At 39.8% G+C, this 13840-nt stretch overlaps 1 protein-coding gene across 1 annotated transcript in view; it reads left to right on the forward strand.

The window, feature by feature from the left end:
* The window catches only part of NSMCE2 (NSE2 (MMS21) homolog, SMC5-SMC6 complex SUMO ligase), a 131752-nt gene that overhangs the window by 48910 nt on the left and 69002 nt on the right, over window positions 1-13840 (forward strand). The gene's annotated exons all lie outside the window — the stretch shown is intronic.

Below are 13840 nucleotides of genomic sequence, written 5' to 3' on the forward strand. Positions count from 1 at the left end.
TCAAGCAAAGAATCAAAGCTAAGAACCACAGAAAAAGTTGGTTTTGTACTTGCACAACGGGGTTGTATGGTGAGAAAGGGTTTGAAAAAGAACACCCACCACCACCAAACAAAAACAAACCACCTAGTTTTCACCACTGAGCAAGAGAGCTGGGACTGTACAGGAGAAGAATGGGAGATATTTGTAGTGGTAATTCTGAAATGAAAATAACTTTCTGCTCTGTAAACATTTGTATGTAAAATACAGAGAGCAGAATTTTCCAAAGTGCTTACATGATATAAGAAACAAAATGAGAAACTGAATCCACAGCTGAATGGTTAGGCAATAACCTGGGATGTGGGAGAGTCAGGTTCAAATACTTGCTGCAATTATCTTTTAATTAGTTATACAAAGTGGAACAGCTTCAAACAGGAGAGATCGAGATGTCTTACTCCTGAATACCCAATAGCCTATGGGCTAGGACAACTAATATGGGATGAGCAGAGATTTGAAAACGGGTCACTCACCTTACTGATGACTGTTTTAACCACTGAGATATTAAATCTGATAGTATGTGGATTTCTCTCATCATTGTTTATGAGGCAGGATTTGCTTGACTTAAGCAACTAACTAAAGGAAAGGGTTTGTGGAGGAGGCACCCATTGCCATTAGAGGAATAGAACTTCCTGTCTCTTAGACAGTTTGCTTCGATAGCTGGCTCTTGTGATTCCTGGTTTTTTACACTGGCTTTCTCCATCCTTTTTATACAAGGTCTGAAAGTCTCATTTAGGGAGGGGATTACTTTGGATAGCCAGATCTCTAAAGCTTCAGTGCTACAATTTGCATCTTTGCTACAACTTAGTCTTTTTGTGTATCTAGTTGTCTGCGACAGAGTAGGGAGTTACAATAGTGCGGACAGACCAAACAGAAGGATGCAAAGGATTTTAAGCAAGGCTGACATATTAAATAGCAGACATAAAGACATTACATATTGTTAAAATGTATTTATTGCTAAAGGAGGAAACCATGCTAATATACTAATTACATCATCTTGAGACTGATAATTATCTCTACAGGATTTCATGAGTCCGCATCCATTTAATTTGTCCTAATTCAGAGCCTTGTCATCCTCATCTGCAATCTCTTGCCCAGATGGAGCATGGAAATCGACACAAGCGTTCCTAATATGCAAATAGAGATCTGCAGTTCCACTTCAAAGTGTCAGCTTCTGAAGTGGGAGTTTAATTATTCCATTTTGAGTTTGTGACTCTGCAAAAGAGGTTTTTTTTTTTTTCTTCTGCCAGTGAATAGGGTGTTCTTTTTTTTCCTCTGCAGATTTGTTACCCAGCATTGCAGTAGGCATGTCTTACTTTGCCATGCAAAACAATGACCAATTAATGATCCATTTGTTTACTGATTGCAATCCATAACTTCCTCAGGGAGTTGTTTGTCCTGTTCTTCTTGGGTTCTTTTGCATGTAGTATTTTATATAACAAGATGAGATTCCTCATTGCTCATCACAGGGATTCTGTCATGAACTTGACAAACAAGGTCATATATCAACTGCCTTATATTTTTCAGAGATGATCTGTGTCTCCAGTCAAAACTAAAATCCCGTGAACAAGGAAATGGGCTGCTGAGGTTGGGGAAGAAGAGAAATTCACGAAGCAAGAAATACTATAATGACTCTATATGGCACAGCAGAAGACAAAAACTAAGGGGAGTGGGATTGTCCCCCTGCACTGGTGAGGCCGCACCTCAAGTACTGTGTCCAGTTCTAGGTCCCTCCATTCAGGAAGGACATTGAGGTGCTGGAGCGAGTCCAGAGAAGGACAATGGAGCTGGTGAAGGATCTAGAGAGTCAGTTGTATGATGAGTGTCTGAGGGAGCTGGAGGTGTTTAGCCTGGAGAAAAGGAGGCTCGGGGGGAACCTTATCACTCTCTACAACTCCCTGAAAGGAGGTTGTAGCCAGGTGGGGGTCAGCCTCTTGTCCCAGGAAACCAGTGATTAGATGAGAGAAAAAGGCTACAGACTGTGCCAGGGGAGGTTCAGGTTGGATATCAGGAAGAATCTCTTCACTGAAAGGGTGGTTAAGCGTTGGAATGGGCTGCCCAAGGAGGCAATGGAGTCACCATCCCTGGGAGAGTTCAAGAAATGACTGGATGTGGCACTTAGTGCCATGGTCTAGTTGACATGGTGGTGATTGTCAGGAGTTGGACTTGATGATCTCAGAGGTCTTTTCCAAATGTAATGATTCTATGATAGGAATTGATAATAGTTAAACTACAGGAACTGATCAAAATAGAAGGTGATTGGCTGAGATGTAGCTGAAATTTTATCTGGTTGCGAATAACTACTGAGTAGAATCAAATCAAGTATTTTGTTGTGACATGTACTCATAAGGAAGATCCCTGTTGAAGTGTGAGGTGCAATTACAAGGTTAATTACTTACACTGAGTTATACTGTTCCACTTTGAATGGTGTATTTTCACTTCATAATGAGGTGAAGTTAAGGAGGTCACCAACAGTGAGGAAACTGCAACAGAAGCACTCAGGGCAAAATAATCCTACGTACCAGTGGGTGCACTTGGGAAAGAAAGCACTACAAGACCCCATGAAGAGGTCAGTGGAACTTGCTGTTCCTTCAAGACTGCTAGCCCCTGTGTGCAGGGGAGGCAACCTGCATCTGCATCTGCATCTGCTCCCTAAACCTTTTGCCAGTGACTCAACAGGTGTTCAGTGAGAATGTAATATATAAAAGGATGAATGGAGGCATCCCATAATTAGGGCTAGTAATAAGGAATCAGTTTAGCATGTGATATACAGTGAGTCAGAGAAATGAAGGAGAAGCAAGTTTGATAAGGGTTATAAGAAGGAAAGTGCAGTACTAAAAATTGTGATGTATGGTGATGAGATGAGCTTCAGAAGAAGCTAAATTGGGAAACCGAAGTTATATGAGAAAGCAGAAGAACGAGTTCAAAACCTAAATATGAGAGGGCTATAAATTAAGGAAGATGTAGGGAGAAGTTCAAATGGCAGGAGAGGTTGGCTGGCATAGGGCTTATGCTAGCAGCCTGAAAGAACTTGGGGGACAACTGTGATAGTGTTGCAGAAACTGAGGAATAAGAAAAAAAATCTATTTATTGAGTTTAAAAATAACAGAAAGGAAATACCTGCAGGCACAGAGTGATAAGTTTAGAAGACAATTACTTTTTTATGCTTTTAAATCCTGCGGTAAATGACAGTTTCTAATCATGGACAGCATAAAATTTCTGTGATTATCAGACAGCATAATGAGAATGTTTTTGATAGTCAAAAAGGTACTGATTTTTTTTTCAGTATTATGTCCAAACTCATAGTGGTGAGGCTTCCTGTGTAAGTTCTTGGAGAGACAAATAAGATTTCTACTCTTAACACCTTTTCTTGTCAGCCAAATCAATATTAAGAAAAGGGTATATAAATTCGAGGCTAAGCTTTTTAATTTATTTTGCTTTTACAAACAGCACTTTAACAGTGTATCTGAAGAGTACTCCACTTAGGAGTTGTTCTGATTCGTGCACCTGTTTTTCCTATTGCCATGCAGACTCCTTCAGCCTTAGAACTGCAGATGACGACTCTCTTTTTTTCCTGTTTCTTCTCACCCTGCTGTCATATTTTGAAGACATGAGTAAATTGCTACTGCAGTCACACAGTCTCATTTACAGAAAATTTTATTTTAAATATGAACTATTTAAAAATTAAAGTTGCATTTTAATTACTTCCAACAATAAAATCAAGGGCTCGTGTGTAATGGGGGAGTCTATACATGCTGAAGAGTTGGAATATGATTTAATTTCTAGTCATAATTTTAAACCTGCATTGATAATTTGCATTTAGCTTTTTAAAAAGGCATAGTGTATGAATTGCAATAGAGTTGCAAACCAAATATTCCTGAATTTTTAAAATCTCTTCTTGTGTGCTTCCTATTCTAGAGTCAGCTACTAGATTTAATCCAGTCCACTTTACAGTTAGGTATTGCTATTGCTAGGATTGTGCTTAATTGCAGTTTCTTACACTGTTCACAGTTTTTCAGGTTTCCTTTATTGTGGAGAGTATGGAGCAAGGTGGTTTTGAACTAAGATGCAAGTGCTAATGTAATGACCTGTAACAAAAAAGCTGCTCAGGTTTTGTCGGAGTTCTGAGGACCCAGTTTTGTAAGGCTCTGTACAAAAGGGATGCACTGGAATCAGGAAGTTGGTCTGAGTTGTGCAGGACACACAGCTGGCACAGAAACAATCAGACAGTTGTGAAAGCATTTGTTGGCATCATAATAAAGGAAAATGGTGTAAAACAAGGATTTTGAAGAAGGATTTAAAGATATATTCCCAAATGTATGTTAGGAGCTTTCTCACAGCAGTAGGACCAGGAGAGAGAGAAGAGAGAGAGTGAAAATATGTTTGTTTTGAAAATCAAACAGGTAGAGTGACAGAGACTGGCATCATCAGTTATCTGATGGCAAGAACCAGCCTCTTGATGCTGTGATAGATAACAGGAAAGGTGTGGATAGACTCCAAGGATTTTGGAAGGTCAATGGGAAGGATGCATAAGGTGGTAATGTAAACAAGATTAATCCAGGCTGTCACAGAGCATGTTATCTTTGCAAAAACTGGTAACTACAGAGGAGCAGCAACTTCATCTAGCATACTAGGAGCAAAGGCTAAGTTGAAATGCTCGTTTTCTGATCCAGTTCTTTTTCTGAAGCTTTGCTGAAACTGCATTACTAATGAAGATGGGACCTATAAGCAAAGAGGAGGAAAAGAACTGCAGTTGAAAACATCCTTCTCCGTCAGCCTGCAGGGAACCTGTGAAAGTTAGGGAACTGAGATATCCTGTGACACCTGTGTTGCAAAAAGGGTGTATTACTGTTTCAGAGTGTGCAGTGCAAGGCAAAAGAATCACTTGAGCATGTACTAGGAGAGCACGTAGCATTTGGCAAGACAAGGGAAGAGGCACAAGCTATCAGCCAGAACTGGTAAATCAAGAAGGATAAGACTGGAAGTAGGACCTGGGATTTAGTGGTTAATAACTCCTTTGAGGGCTGTCCCAATAGGAAACTGGATAAGTAAACATCACTAGTATGGATGGAAGAATGTGATATGTAGAAAGGGTCAAAGGAGAGACTTGTCTCTGTGGCATTTGCAGTAAAGTGCAAAATAAAAGGCAATTCTGCCACCAGGCACAGACTGGGACAAGTGAGGTGTTTGTACCCACTGCAGTATAAGTAAGGTAGGTATTCCCAGTTTATAAGGAAATTGGGGAGCTTAGTACAGTTTCACTGGTTGGGTTTTTTGTTTGTTTTGCTTAGCTCAGCGCTGTGCTATCACTGAATTCACTGTTCTGTGTTAAAGGTGGAGCTCTCACCCTGACGGAATTACTGCCATCCTGATCTGTATATTAATAAAGATATATTAATTTGGTGAGTCTAGGCTGCAAGTTTCTTCCAGGATTTGTGTTTTTCAACTAATGTCAATTTGAATGAAGCATGAGTCTGTACTTAAGATATCTTATTGCTGTTTCCTGAAAGTGTAAAGGTTACATTTACTCCTAATGAAAAATGATGACATGACTCACATTGCTGTTTTGGAGAGTATGAAGAAGAAATGCTGTCAGTGCTGAAGAACTTTTTAAGGACAAGAATTTCATCAGATGAATGAAAAAAATCCAAGCGGGTTAAAAATTGAAAAAGCCTGCCTGACTTTCACTGGAGGTATACCCAAAGAATATGGAAAACGTTCCTCTGGAAAAACAACAGATTTTAACAATGATTGCTGTATGAAGGTTTTCAAAGGATAAGTCACACTTTGTATTTATACAGGAGTAAGCTTCACAGCTGGCATAAATCAGTGTTTTGTAGGAGCTTTTGAAGATAACACTGAACTGTACTTGTTTTAGGATTTAGCCCTTTATTTCCATACTGTAGAAAACATGGGGTTTAGTGATCTTAGTCAAGCAAGCAGAGCCATACAAGAGTCAACAGGTTGTTAATCCGAAATCACCTTAGGGCCTTCTTCTGCTCCCACTGAAATCAATGTCTAAATTCCCATCAGTTTGAGTGGGATATTAAAAAAAAGAAAAATAGCTCTAATATCCATGTTAATATATTTGCTAAATAATGCAAATTAATCAGCAGCTTGGTAAACTGGTTCAACAGCCTGATGCATTTGCTGAATCAACCTTGCCAAAAGAGATGCACCGTTTGCCTCACGGTTTCTAACACGCTGTTAAAACAAAGCAACAGTTTTATAAGAATAAAGTTATAAGTTGGTTTTGCTGTTACATGCCTTGTGCTCAGGCAAAACTACTTAGAGCAAGATGCTGTGTATCTCTAGTGCACCAAAATTAACTTTCATATAAACTCTGTTTATGGTGGAACTTTTAGGTATGAGGAGAAGATAGGCTTGCTCCTTCACCATGCCTTGAACCATAATACTGTAGAAGTTTTTGCTTTTCCAAATTCATACTTCATATGCTGAAAAAAACATCAGAAAACAAGATGGAGACAGACTTCTGTTTTGTTGAAGTCATTAAGAATATTCAGTCCAACCCTTACAGCAAACAACAGGCTTTCAGAAATGCTGAAAGGATTAAGGTACTAAATATCCATGAGCTTTCTTCACTTTGGTACCTTGGGAAAACCTCGCCTTTAATCCTCACATTTACTGCTGTTTTTGTGAGCCATTTTTACATTATTGGTAACAGGTAGTTTTAATACTGGTATTTCAATAAGATTCCCTTTAGTTGCTTATTTTTACCCTTTTGCACTTTGAAAAGCATTGCACAGGGGTCTTGGAAAGAAACAAAAGGATGTTCATCTTCTCTCTACCATAGTCGGTAATTGGGAAAAATACAAACAGGGGTGGGTTTTTTTTCTGTTAAAATGTGTGTAGGGTAGAGCATTTTGCTTGAGGTGAAACTTCTAACATATGGGAATGCCAAGAGATGCTGTTCAGGCTCTAAACTTTGCAGGTACACAGGCAGTTTTGTTTCTTCCCCTGGTGCTCATTTACATTAATCCTACCCTATATATATGGTTCCTTTCTAAATAGGAGACAGAAAGCAGCCAGGGTGGCCAAAGTCCATTAATAGCCTCACTGAAATGACTGTTGAGTGCCAGGAGTTGTGAGAGCTTGCTTGGATACACCCCGCTGTACCTGGAGGCAGTGTGTGTCCCTCCATGCTTGCTTTCTTTTTAAGGGTTGAACATGTGCAGCTGTGTTTAAAGTAGGGAAAGGAAACTGTGGAAGGTACAGGAAATTTTATTATGGGGGCACCCTAGCTACAACCACTGCATTGATGTGCTGTTTTGGAACCATGGCAACCCTGCCTCACCTTCACACTGTTACTCTAGCAGAGTTTGGGGATATTTGAAACATGCTGACAGTGATTTTCTGTTGTGCTGGCCCGGTTTAATAGGCAGTATGTGTCATAAGTGTGGGTCAGCCCTTACAAGTCTGCCTCTCTTGGTATTTCACAATAGTCTGCAAAGGTGTTGCTCAACCAGAGTCCCAGCCCTGCAGCCATGATGTACAGAGGTGTTGAATCTCCTGAATCAGATGTGGGCCCTTAGGCAATCCTGGCTGCAGCTGAGCTGTGTTCAAACTACTGCAGCTCCTGCTGCTGAATGATGATATCCTTTTTGACTGTACTTGCAGATGTTTCCAAATGCAGTGTTTTTATTTGTGCATCAACAAATGATCTGATATTTGCTAAGGGTTTGAATCCAGCCATTGAAGAATAATAAATGACTGTTTAGGTTGAGCTGAAATTTTGCAGCCTGATTCAGTTACAGTGGTGACTCACTTTGAGTTGGTTCTCACATGATTCACCAAGTGTATGGGTGACTCAACCCACAAATTTACTTAGCTCCCATGTTATTTTCCCTCTCAGTGAAAAAAAAATTGGTTATAATAAATAATCACAGCAAACTTTGACTTACCCTGAGGTAAAATAAATATGTGTGTTGAAAGGCTGCATATTTGTAATAATAAATTATTTAGTGAGGTAAGGATGAAATAATGGGATGTCGGAATTGTTAAACAAGAGGGAAAGGTGACATGCATTTCTGTTTGCTTTTGTTGCATAGCTGAGATAAATAAAGGAAGAATAGTTATTTTCCCTGTGATACAAGATGCTCAGAGGGGCTGTTTTGACAATGTCCATATTTAGTGTTGTAGCCAGCTGATTCTTGGCATCTGTTCTCTGAAATAAGCCGATTTAGATACGCCTGTGTCTGGTTCAGACATTTTAAAGTGATGCCAGTTCAGAAAATGTGAGGTTCATAGGTTCTGACCTGGGTCTTTGTAGGATGCAGTTGGCTGGCTTACCTAATCCTGAAGGACCTGAAATTGGCTGTCTGAAAAATCTTGACTGAGTTCCTTTACAATATCAAATTCATAAGGGTAAGAAATTCTGTCCCAGCAGGAGCTATAAGAAGTTTTTCTTCAAAAGATGCAGCTGCTGTCAGTGTTTCATAACCACATGCAGAGAGGCACATGGCTGTAGTGTAAATACAGTCTAAATTACTATGACTTTGGAGTTAGGTGGAAACATCACTATATCCTTTTTTGTGCTGTCCCAAAAGAATATAAATACCTAAATAACTACATACCTCTGGGCTTTGTAGCACTGAGTGACTAATCACCCTCCCTTTCATAAATGAAACAACAAAGAATTTGGAAAATGAAGAAATTCTGCCCTGTCAGCTGACTTGGTATTTTAAAAGTTCATTAGTAAGCAGGAATGTTTTTATACCTCACAAAACTCAAATGTCAGTAATATCCATAAATTAAACTTCAGAAGTCCATATTTTGCAGGAATTAAATTACAGGGAACAAATAATGCATGGTTTGGAAGATTATGGTGAGAATTCTGAATTCTTTGAAAAGATAGTTCTTTTGTAGATTGTATCACAGATATGAAGAAACTGCAACATGGTTCAGGTATGGCAAGAAATTTCTGAGAAATAAAATGGATGGTACTGGCAAACTCCCAAATACCGGGGACATAAAGGATAGCCCTGAGAAAGAGTACCTCAGAACAGTGACAGGATAAAAACATGCAGCCTAAAGGACTTCTGAAGTAGAGAGAGAAGAACAAAAAGGCTGAAAAATAACCATGGAGTGTCACATGCTGAACCACTGCAATGCAAAGACCAGTGGAGCATTTCTGTGACAGGAAAAATACTGCTCTTTTATCACAAGGTTTGCCAAGCAGCCACAAGCTGTTTCAGGCTTCTTTATAGAGAGTGAACCAAATGCACATATTAATTTGAACTTTCCCTCAGCTAAAGGAGAAGGTAAAAGGATGGCTTTGTGCTCCAAGCACAGAACTGGGATTTATATATTCTTGGTTCTGCCGCAGTCTCCTTGTGCAACCTTAGGCCAAGTTATTAATCTCTTAATTCCACAGTCTTTCCATTTGTAAAATACAGATTACATGTCACAATGGGTATTTGAGGCTAAATTCTTTAATGTTTGTGAAGTGTTTTGGGTCTGGGCAGGACAATTATTAAATGCTGCAGTGCAACATGCAGGGTTGTGCTAATTAGTAACTTTTTAGACGCCGATCCCTTACTGTATGGAGACTAATACCGCAAACTGGTCCAATTTTAGTCTATGGTACCTTTGACCTTACTTGATCTGAGAATGGTCTGGAACAGAATAATTTATTTCTGATTTGGTGGTTATGGTAATTGATGAAATAAAAATTCCCTGGACTGTCCTTTAGAATACCCTGTGTTTACTGTTCCCTTCGGCTCTGCAAGCTGGCCTTTCAAAAAGCCTGATTTTTAGAGGCATAGTTTTAACAGTTTAAGCATAGAATAGACACACTCGCAGTGGAAGAATCCATGAGAGGAAGACGTATCCTTACAGACAGTTATTGGCAGAAGACCTGTCATGAAGTGACCAGCACAGAAACCCCTTTGCACATATCGCTCTGACCAGGTGGTATGGTGTGAGGTCGTGAGTAAATGTATCTTTCAGTAGTTAAACCACAGCTACGTTTTTCTGAACAATTGTGTGTTTAGTGTTTGCAAATGTGTTTTGCTATCAGGACTGCTGGTAGATCATGTATGTATATGTATGTTATATATAACATGTATGTTCTTACTGCTTAGCTCCCATGTAAATACCCGTGTGGTTCTTTACTGGTATGGCACAGTAGATGCTTTTGCTTTTTCTATTGCTGTAAACAAGCTGTTGTGACTGATACTTCTTTTCACCGTATGTCCTGAACACTCCCAGTTCATCGTTACATGTAATTTCCAGGATGCTTTGTAGGGTGTGTATGCCTCCACCCCATTTCAAAATCAATGTAGCTCTCAATGGATTGACTAATGACTGCAAGGTGTTACTTAGCATGCTGGTTTTGGCTGACAGTGCTGCTAAATGAACAGTTGTTTGCTTAACACATCTTTCATGGTTCTCATGTGAAGTAACTTTTTCTGAGGAATTGAACATGCCAGTGACTTCAGGTCTGCTGGTAAGCATTTATCTGACATGCTGCTGAGACCAAAAAGGATCATGACCCCAACTTGGTGCCCTGAATACTGATAATTTTGCCTTGTCCCATAGCCATACCCTGTTTGTGTTGTCCTCATACATTTTGTTATGCTGATCTCATCATTCCTACATTCATCAAGAATCTGTAGAGTAGGAGTGGGTAGGTGGCGAGAACTAAAGAAAACTGTAATGTACCTGTAAAGGTGTTGTGCTGATGCAGTGTATAAGATGTTGTAATTCTGTTGCATTGTGAGGACCTAGGACTGATGGGACATTTTCTTTCATTTGTTTTCATTTATGTTGTTGTGTTAGACCATTCTCAACCCTCTTCAAGGCATAGGGTATGCAGCACCAAAAAGAAATTGCTTGTGCACAGCAAGATGTATTTGTTTGTTATTACAGTAGGTAGACATGCCTTATTATTCACCTGTGATGTCCTGACCTTCCAGAAGGTCTATCTGGCATTTCAGTAATAGCATATGTGTGGTAAAGTGTTGAGTGTGGTCAGGAATGGTGTCTCTACTAATCATTTTAATGAAAGCAATCATGTGGAGGTGAACAGAAACTGAATTTAAATGGTAAACATGAAAGAAGTTAAACTACAAGAAAGTGCATTCTTTGAGCATCTCTCACATCTGACTCTTCAGGTTTCTGTATTAGATGGTTGTCTGAGCCTTTGTCATATGTGCTGCATTGCTGGGCTGTCCTCACAATGTAATAATGTATGGCTATTGGGAATATAGCTGGTGTGAATGACTTTTTTTTTCTCTTGATAGCTGGTGGAATTGTTCATGTTGCCCTTAGCAAATAGCAGGCTAGCTCTTACTTTGATAGACCTGTGGCAGCAAGCTGTGTGATTACAGGTAGGTAGCTAAGGGAGGATTTTATATAAGCATTCTCTTGAGGTTAGTAAGATGTCTTCATGCAAATTTTTGTAGCTCCAAAGTGGCACAGACAAAGTTTATTTGTGTGCATATCATAGAATCACAAGAGTATCCTGAGCTAGAAGAGAGCCACAAGGTTAATGGAGCCCAGCTCCTGGCCCTGCACAGGACACCCCCAAGAAGCTGACCATGTGTCTGAGAGCATTGTTCAAACACTTCTTGAACTCTGTCAGGCTTGATGCTGTGACCACTTCCCTGGGGAGCCTGTTCCAGTGCCCAGCCAGCCTCTGGGTGAGGAAACTTTTCCTAATATCCAACCTAAATCCCCCTGACAGAGCTTCATGTTGTTCCTTTGGGTCCTACTGCTGGTCACCAAAGAGCAGAGGTTGGTACTTGCCCCTCCACTTCCCCTCGTGAGGAAGTTGCCCACTGCAATGGGGTCTCCCCTCAGTCTCCTCTTCTCTGGGCTGACCTTGGCCATTTCTCATACGGTTCCTCCTCTAAACTGTTTACCATATTTGTGGCCCCCCTTTGGGTGCTAGCTAATAGATTTATGTCTTTCTTATATTGTGGTGCCCAAAACTGCACACAGGGCTTGAGGTGAGGTGACACCAGCGCAGAGTGATGTAATGCAGCTTCTCAAACGTGTCCTTTCGGGGAGCATAACGCTGTAAGTTACAGTTCCTGCCTTTTTTTCTGCTCATATGTGTAAAGTCTTTTAATTCTGGAAGTTGGAGTTGAGAGCACCCCTGTTTGAACTAACATTGACTGTGCCCTTCTTTTCACCTCTCAGTCTGATGGTATGATTGAAGATGCTATGTTGATGCATATCTGTACTCAAATCTTCCATGAGTCAAGAAAAAGATAAAGAGATCCTGATGTAACTTACATCATCATGTAATGTGGTCCCTGTGGAGAGGAAAAGATTATTGACATTGTCTTTGCTGCTGATGGCTGTCTGTGATGAATGTTCACATAATGTATTTTACTCTTTGTGTCAGAATCAGCAACTTAGAAGCATTTCAGGGTTATTTTTAGTATACACAGCTGGATCTTCTATATGGATTCTAGTACTCTGATTTGTGATGAGGGCAGATCTTAGTGGTGTGTTGTTATTTGGACTATTCTTGTGTGTGTCTACACACTATTTTTATGTTAAAGAGAGAATGTCTGTAAAAACAGCCTGATGTTGCAGAAAGGAATATGTTTGCACTACATGGGTCCAGATCAAAGCATTTTTTTATCATGTCTTGGATTTTAAATGAATTTTGATTTAGTAACTGCCTTCTTGTGCTTGCATACACTTGATGGTCAAGTTTCTTCTCCAGCTGAGTACTGAATTACGCTGGTTGGGGTTGTGATAGGCTTTCTGTTGCAGCAGTGTACTGTGATACTGGCACAGGCAAACCATTTGAGTGTGTACGATTGTCCTCACTGCACTGGGCACAGGATGCTCTGTTTTCCTTTGCTCCTTTGGTCAGGTTTCATAGAATAAGGACTCTACACTCCTGCCTGGCTTTATGCAGCAGTCTAAGCATCTCTGATGACATGCTGTTGGTCTTTCATAGTCACTGTACTCCTTTGGTACCAAGGTATTCCTGAGTCTTTCCCATTTACAGCTGGATGTTGTGGTAGTTGATCTTTTATCTCCAGGGGCCTTTGAAAACTTCATGCTATCACCTGGCAGTGCGTGTTTTTTTCTTATTTTTCTTCTTGCCACAACTTGCATCTGCCTAAAGTAAATGTGGTAAACTGGCTTGCTCTTGGAAGAAGTAATAGTTCTATGGATTACTTAGCTTTGCTTAAGGGATAGTAAAGGTTTTTTTGCATTTTACGTATCTGCAAAGTCCATTTTCACATGAACATTTATTATTTCTTTGGCTCCTGAAATAAAATATATTCTGTAGGATTGCCAAAGTCTCTGTAAACTTTTAAACCTGTAAATGATTTGATGAAGTGAACTGTTTTTCTTCTCAGTAGGCTCCTTTTTTTCCTGTCTTTCACAATGAATAGTAGCATGATCTGGTGAGGGGCAGAATTTAGTGTGTGTGGTAGAGTGGCTTAGCGGAAATGGTGCTTACCTCCTTTTTTTCCGATTGTCATGTTTTGACATATTTTTGGGATAGAAATGGCCTTTTTCTTGTTCAGAAAATGCTTAGCATTAAGGATTTGACAGATGTCCACCTTCTTTCTGACTTTGTGCTGTTGCTGATCCTCATTGCACACCATAGTTCCCACCACCTGTAAGCTAGTTCTTATGAAGACCCATCAAAGATACACTTCCCTAGAATTTACTGTTGCCTTGAGAAGCAGAAAACTCCAATTATTGTTTTTAGGGTGTTCCCAAAGTGCTTTCTGCATTCTTAGAATATCTTAATATTGTCTATATGATTACTTCCCTTTTCTAGGTATTTATTTTTCAGATCTTTCCAGAT

The sequence above is a fragment of the Corvus cornix genome, chromosome 2 (assembly GCF_000738735.6).
Source record: "Corvus cornix cornix isolate S_Up_H32 chromosome 2, ASM73873v5, whole genome shotgun sequence".
NCBI classification, from domain to species: domain Eukaryota; kingdom Metazoa; phylum Chordata; class Aves; order Passeriformes; family Corvidae; genus Corvus; species Corvus cornix.